Source organism: Dasypus novemcinctus (assembly GCF_030445035.2).
Source record: "Dasypus novemcinctus isolate mDasNov1 chromosome 11 unlocalized genomic scaffold, mDasNov1.1.hap2 SUPER_11_unloc_1, whole genome shotgun sequence".
Lineage (NCBI taxonomy): Eukaryota > Metazoa > Chordata > Mammalia > Cingulata > Dasypodidae > Dasypus > Dasypus novemcinctus.
In genome coordinates this window covers 1,838,862-1,846,781 of record NW_026688125.1, presented here as the reverse complement: position 1 = coordinate 1,846,781, position 7,920 = coordinate 1,838,862, and the positions used below count along the sequence as shown (strand labels likewise).

Below are 7,920 nucleotides of genomic sequence, written 5' to 3'. Positions count from 1 at the left end.
TGGGCACTCTGAAGATAAAGGAATTTGTGAGTGACCTCTTTTCTCCCAATGTTGCAGGTCCTGGCTTGCAGGAAGGGCCATTGGGTACTTTTGCCAGTTGCACCTATGACAGTGGCCTGTCTTTTTGAGAGAGGCCCAATTGGCTTGGTCATTACAGAATGTTGAGCCCCAGCATCAACCATCATATGTATGGTGTGGCCCCCAATTTGGACTCTGACCATAGGCTCTGCAGGGCCGGGAGAATAGGAACCCAGTCTGTCCTAGTAATCTCCATCAGAGCCCTCTATTCCTGCCAGCCCAATTATCTGATTTGCAGGGGTTTTTTCCTGAACTTTTTTGGACCCAGGTTTTTGTTTGTGATGCCCCACTAGCTTTCCTGGTTAATGTTTTAACAGCAGTGGCAGGGTTGAGTGGCCAGCTGGGACACTCTTGCTTCCAATGCCCATCTTCTTTGCAGTACACACACTAATTTTGCCCTAGCATAGGCCCTTCCCTCTCCTTGGGGCAGGGGATTCCCAATTTACTCTCCTTGACACAGGAATGGATTTTTCCATGATTGCCACTGTCAGAAGATATGCCTTCTTCTTCATCTTCTGACTTTCTTCCCTCCTTGTTTCTACATCATGGTTGGCATAGACTTTAGTAGCTACTTCCATGAGCTGAGAGATATTCATTCCAGCAAACCCATCCAACTTCTGCAGTTTTCTTTGGGTGTCAGCTTGTGATTGGGAAACGAATGCTGCGTTGACCATTGTTTGGCGCTCAGGAGCATCTGGGTTTGAAGGGTGTGCATACACAAAACATGCTGCACAGCCTCTCATAGAATTGAGCTGGACTCTCATCCAGAGCCTGTAGAATTTGAGTAGTTTTTGCCATATTTACTGTCTTGTGGCTCCCCACCATGAATCATTCAACTAAGGCCCTAAGGAAAGTTTCTAGTCAGTTGAGCCAGGTTGTGCTCTTTGGATCCCACAGGGGGTCCTCCTCTGGGGACTGCAAGTGGGCATATTGGCCACTGTCCAAACTTTCCTCAGGTGGGTGCTAAGCCAGGTTAGAGCTCCCTGCATGACACACATTCTTTCTTCAAAGTTTAATAAAGTCATTATAAATTGTTTACAATCAACCCAAGTGGGTTTGTGGGTCTGTATGATGGACTGGAAAATGTCCATCATGGCTTGAGGCTTCTCTGAGAATGGTGAGGTATGGCTTTTCCAGTTAAAATGGTCCGTTGTGGTAAAGGGCTGATAGATGAATGTCCAGGTCCCCCCCGAACCTAGCCATGTGCATCATAAAAAATTGGGGTCCAGCCTTCATGGAAAGGTAGCTGGTAGGCAGGCTTTTTCTGTGCTTCCTCTGCCCCTAGGGGTTCCTGTGGTTTAAGTTGCTACCTCTCAGCATCTCCACCCTGACTGATTGGCAGCACTGCAGCAGCATTGCCAGGGGCAATGGGCTGTAAAAGCTGCAGATCTGTATTTTCCATTGCAGAAGGTATCAAAGACCACTGAGGAGATGGTAAAAGCTGCTACAGGGATGGCATAGGGCTCTCTGGTTTGATAAAGGCAACTGCAGGGATGGTATAGGTGCCCTCTCAGATGGTGATAAAATCAGTGGTGGGGGTGGTATGGGTGTCTCTTCCCTGTGTGGATGATGATAATGGGGCACTGCTTAGAGAGACTAGCTCATTTTCATTCCTTAGTATTTCTGGGGCAGGAGTCATTGCATACGGTGGCAGAAATTCATGTTTGTATGGCCCTTCTAAAATGGGCATATTGGCACTGGACTCAGGGTACACTTTCTCTGGGCCCTTTGCATGGTGATTGTTTGGTATGGTCCCTGGGACAGCACTCCTTGGTTTCTGTATTAGGCAAATTCTAGCTTCCATATTCATACTCTACCCTAACCAAGGTGGATTTTGGCTTACAGCATTTTCCCAAGGATCAATGTAGGGGAATTGGGTGTCCTGGGTTTCCAGTTACTGCATCATGGACTTTATGGATGATCCAGGGATCTAAAATGCCATACTGGGGCCAGCCCATGCCAAAAGTTGGTCATTCTAATTCACAAAGCATCCTAAGCTTTCCTGGTTGGAACCTTATGCTGTATACATCTTCATGGAATGCATGGGGGAAGTTTTTCAGCATACAACTGAAGAGGGTCCTACTTTGTGTGTTTCCCATGTTTCCACCCTGTGCTGATGGTACACAACAGTCACTCAAGCCATAAACTTAGTCCATCTCTGGTCGCAACCCTCACGGAAACTTTTGGCACCTCTTAACCTTAGCAGGTCTGTATAAGCCCCTGACTTGGAAGAGGGTCCCTTTGCAGGGACCCCCCAGACTGCCCTTGATCATATGAGGTCACCACAGAACCACAGATCAGGACTCTGCACTTGCCACACAGAAGTGACTTTCTGCATCTCACCCAGTTTCCACAATCACATGCACACAACCACCCCCCTTTCCTTTTCTTGAACCTGGAGAGGAGGTACCTTCCTCCTGTATTCTCAGGTGTACTGGGGCCTCCCCTTTTAGAGAGCTGATCAGTCTCCCTCCTTATTTTAGAATTAGGCTTTTCCTGCACTATGCCCCTGGGGGTCTTACCCATCTGATGTGTAGTGCTCCTTGCTTCATTCTCATTGTCTCTCAAATGCACTGGTGCTCTGGTTCTTCCAGGAGGTCTCTGGTGAAGACCACAACCTCTTTCTGGACTAAAAGGGGAGTCCAGGGGCACCCAGGGCTGGGTTTCACCTGAGCCCTCCCAGCCTCCTCAGAGACATCTGAAAGGGGCAAACAATTGTTGCCACCTCTGATCTTCTCAGTGCAATCCTGGACAAGCCCCCAGAATTGTAGTAGCAGAGAAGTCAGGTGTATGTGGTGTTGAAGGCCAGGACACGAGAACTCTGAGAAGGAATTTGACTTATTATTTTTTTTAAAGATTTATTTATTTATTTATTTCTCTCCCCTCCCCCCCACCCCAGTTGTCTGTTCTCTATTTGTTGCATCTTCTTTGTCCACTTCTGTTGTTGTCAGTGGCATAGGAATCTGTGTTTCTTTTTATTGCATCATCTTGTTGTGTCAGATCTCTGTGTGGCACCATTCCTGGGCAGGCTGCATTTCCTTTTGTGCTGGGTGGCTCTTCTTACAGGGTGTGCTCCTTTGTGTGGGGCTCCCCTATGTGGGGGACACCCCTGCATTGCACGGCACTCCTTGTGCACATCAGCACTGCACATGGGCCAGCTCCACATGGTCAAGGAGGCCCTGGGTTTGAACTGCAGACCTCCTATGTGGTAGGTGGACACCCTAACCACTGGGGCAAGTCTACCACCTGGAAGTTGATTTATTTAGACCAGCCAGAATTGGTGGACTCCTGTCATAATAAAAACTGAGCCCCAAATAGAATTTTTTGGGTCCCTTTTGTACAGAGGAAATAAGAGTGGGAAGAAAAATTGTGCTTGTATGTATGCAAAAATATTTTTGTTAGTTTCTTCAAGTGTTTTGTCTGAGTATTGGATTGGTTATTTCCCCCAGGTAAGCTTGAATTAATGCATATCCCCCAAATTCCAAGTCAGCATTTAGCACTACCCCCCCCACATTCCAGCTTATATCCTCCCTGAATATCCAAAGCCTACAGAGTTTATACTTCTCAATTGGCTTTCTAGGCATATTTGGAAATAAGTTTGGATTTGTGCACAGGCTATATTACATCTGCTGCTTTCAGCCCTCCATTTATAAAGGACTCCAGCAAGAGGACCGATACCCACCCTAGACTCACTGAAGCAATCCAATCAAAGACCCCAAATTGAATCCAATTCAAGTTCTCAAGCCCACAGGAATGAATTAGCTCCAAGAATATGTGATCTTTCCTGGGCTCCACATAAAGTTTCAAAGTGCCCCAACATGAAGGTCAGTTTCTTTCTCTTGCCTAGTATTTTTTGTTGATTGGCTTTATAGTAAAACTCTTCTCTGACACTTAGAATTGGCTGTATTTAATTGATCAAATTTTCCCAGTTCTTCATCTCATTCTAGCCCTGGATATTTGGTATAATTTTTAAGATTGTACTATGTGTATAATTGTTTTACCCTAAGAAAAAAGATTCTTTCCTAGTTCTCTGACAATATTGATCTGTTCTGTTTTTTTTTTTTTCACACACTCCTTTCATTGCCTCTAGCTGTTTTACATGATATGCAAAATCTTGGAGGATGGTCACCTCAGAAAGGACTTTCTGAAGTCAGTATTTCCAGTCAAATGAGGACCAGAGACTCACAAAAAGGGCTCAGACCAGCCCCAATGAGCCCTGGAGAAAGGTACAGGTAAGACACCAGAAGCCTTTTTCACAACTCGGTGAAGCTTGAATTCCTGTCCTGCCAAAAATAGGCACCCTTTAGAAAACTGTTCCCTGCAACCCTAAGGGGGTATTGTGCCTTTAAGCTTTAACTGCCTTCCTCCATGTCAGCAGTGGGGTTGAGTCAATGGCAGTGGCTGTCCTTGTCTGGGTTAGCTAAAACAGCGGTTCAGAACTGGAACTCAGTAATCAAAACGCTGATCAAAAGATATGCTCAATCCCACCATTGTCGGGGTAGACTTCCATGTTCCTCTACACCCACAACAGCCAGCCAGGGACTAGATCCTAAGATAGCCCATATCATGAATGGGGGATGGGTGCCCGCTGTAAGTATAGAGTGAGCTACTCAGTATTTTTTAAACTTGATAAAAATTGTAATTAGACTGTGTAGTGTTCTTTTTTTAACAAATCAATTTTATTTATACATATTAATAAAGCTTACAATTCACACAAAGTAAAAAAACAGTGGAATTTGGTATGATCACATAGTTGTGCATTCTTCACTTCAATCATTATTGGAGTATTTCTATTATTTCAGTAATAATAAAAAACAAACAGGAAAATTCCTCACCTCTCAACCTCTCTATGATTCCCCTGCTGTACATAGTTGCTATTTCTGGCTACTCTTGCAAAATTATTTATTAGTTCATTAAGTTGTTTTTTTGAGATGTGTTCACATACACTATGATCTATCCAAAGTGTATAATCAATGGCTTTTATTGTAATCATAATGTTGTACACACAGTTTTTAGCACAATTTCTCAGCCTTTTCTTTACACCATTCTCTGGATGCTGTATAACGCTCCTTTGGCTTCCTGAGCTCCAGAACAGCTGTTACAGACAGTTTCTGACTCTTCACTAGCTCTTTTGGAAGAGAAGTGAGTCCTGAATCTCCCTGCTCTGCCATCTTCCTGGAAATTCCCTTGCTAGTGTAAATATCTTTGGTATACATGGAACAAGATAACCTAGTACACATCTTCCTGATGAAACATGGAGAAAAGTTTTATATATTTTCCCACATGGAAAATAAGCAATCCAATATGATCTAAAGTTAGGTTAAGATTAGATCCAGAAAACCATCTTGAGTGTCTCTCTATTTGTATTTTTTTACCCTTTAAGGAGGTCATATAAGCATCAGCACATTGCCATTTTACAAGAGTCCATTAGTCTGAGAAAGAAGAAAGCATTCCTATTTAAATGATGTAACAAATCATGTATATTACTCCCAATTAAGTATGTTGAGTTTCCATTTTAAATATAACCTGAATATTGACTAAATCATGTTATATAAGTTTATCGTATTGGGGAAAGAGATAATGCAGGCATTACACATGCAAGTGGGATACTTGTCATTGAATGAATATCTAATTTAGTGATTTTCTTTGTTACATCAGTAAAAGTATCATTATTGGAGTCACTTTTAAGCTCTCAGTCTTTGACTATGGGAGTCCCAAATCTATTGTCTGAATCTAACCTGATTGATTGGTTATATACAACCAATATATACAACCAGTCTTGTATATATCCAATTTTGGCCCTGTCTTATTACAGTTTTCTTGCATAAAGAAGAGTTTATAGTCACCAAATTATAAGTTGTGAAAATGTAGTTAAAGCTTCAAATAAAGTGTCCCAATGCCAAATACATTTAACTTACTAATCTGTAACAAGGGCTGACTAATTTTTAAAAGGATACCAAATCTTTTTATTAAACATTTACCTCTTTTTTTGGCCAGTGATCACTTTTGCCTGAATGGAACACTATTTTAGGCCCATCTTTTTTTTTTTTTTAATGAATATAAGCTTTATTACATCAAGTAATAAATACATACAAAGACGCAAATAGTTTCAGTCATTTTTTCCCAGACATTTTGATCAACTTACAGGAAACACAAAACTGAAAGCTACACAGTCTCAGTATGAAAATTTTGGGGGATCCTTGTTCGGTATGATAGATTGCTCTTCTGTAATTATAACTTGTGCACTTTTTATTTTACTTCAAAGCACTAATAGTCATGCAAATGCTTAAGCAAAAAGTTATATTAAGCAGAATCTACACTGTATTGCCAAACTGGGACTGGCTACTAAGAAAAGCATGCTGTCAGTATTTGCTAAAAACAGAATTCTTAGAGTTGTATTAGCTTATGAAAATAACAACTTAGGTAACATAAATATATTCAAGAGAAGATTAAAGTGAGATACTGGTATCTTGGAGGCAAACTATAGTTTGATGTAAGATAGGTAACTTTTCCATGTATTATTTTTTTAATCAATGCTTAAAAAAATACCCGGGTACTTCCTAACTACTTAAAACACAAATCCTAATCAACTGCAAAATTTTTTCTCAATCTTAGTCGGTAGGTTCAGAGCCTAATGAACCATGAAAACAAACTGTTAACATTTTGAAAACAAAAGAGTTAACATCTGAACAGGTAGATGAACTGTAACTTCTCATCTTGTAAAGATGGAAAGCCTTCAAAGCTAACGAGGTGGCTAGGATCTGGCATTCTGTTCTGTTTTGGCCAAGCACTCCCGAACCAGTCCTCTAGCATGAATGATGCCTCGTTTCAATCTCTTCATGGTGCTCTTGCTCCCTGCGTAGGTGGGTCTGATCTCTTTCCCCAGCTCTTTGATGATGGCCAGCAGCTCAGCATATTTGCTTTGGGGCACCTGGCTCTTCCCAGTTCCCTGGGTGTAGCCAAGGGATGGCCGCCATAGTCACTCAGCAGCTGGTGGTACTGCGAGGATGTCGCCATGTTGGTAGAAGGAGAGTGGACACTTCCAGCCGCGTTGAGGGAGGCGGCGGGCATGTGTGCATTCAAGTTCAGTTTGTAAGGCATCCCCGCGGGTGGCGGGGCGCAGGGTGTGCGGGGCCGGGCCCGCGGTGGTGGCTGTGGCGGCAGTGAGGCGGCGAGGGGGCGCTGCGCCCGTGGCGCCTGCACCCGTTCGTGCGCCCGCCGGTCTCCCGCGCACTTTTTGTTGGCGGCGACTCGGGCCGCACAGGCAAATATCTAGGTCTGTCTTTATCATCTAGATTTTGGCAAACCCAGCAATCAGTTAAATTTATAATGCTAGAAACCCTATAAATAACTGGAGTTGAGCTAGATCTAACCTTAGAGAAGTAGCAGTGATTAATAGTGATATAGCCTGTGCATAAATTCAAAATTGTTTCCCAGTGTACCTGGTCCCCAAAATAGCCAAATAAGTAATATAGGCCCTACAGTCTCTGAATGATCAGATACGATGTGAGACTAAATGTGTATTTAGGGTTGCCTCCAGATGAGATATGGAAGATATGCTAATCCAAGCTGCCTTGGATGTGGAGAATATGTAACTCGCCTGGAGGAAATAACCTATCTGATACTAAGATCAAACACTGAAGAACCTAACCAGAGGTCTGTTTGCCATCACTGTTAGTCTCCCTAATCCTATATCCTCTGTATAAAAGGGTCTGAAAAAAGCTATTCGGGCCTCGGTTTTTATTAGGACAAGAGTCCACTGAGCCCAGCCGGTTGAAATAAACCAACTTCCTTCTCGGTACTCTCGTGTCCTGGTCTTCGATACCTCACACACCTGATTTC

General features: G+C 43.0%; 1 pseudogene; it reads right to left on the bottom strand.

Annotated features, from left to right (window-relative positions):
* Positions 1 to 6,824: 6,824 nt before the first annotated feature.
* On the bottom strand, positions 6,825 to 7,179 carry LOC101420695 (cyclin-dependent kinase 2-associated protein 1 pseudogene; annotated as a pseudogene).
* Positions 7,180 to 7,920: the final 741 nt, after the last annotated feature.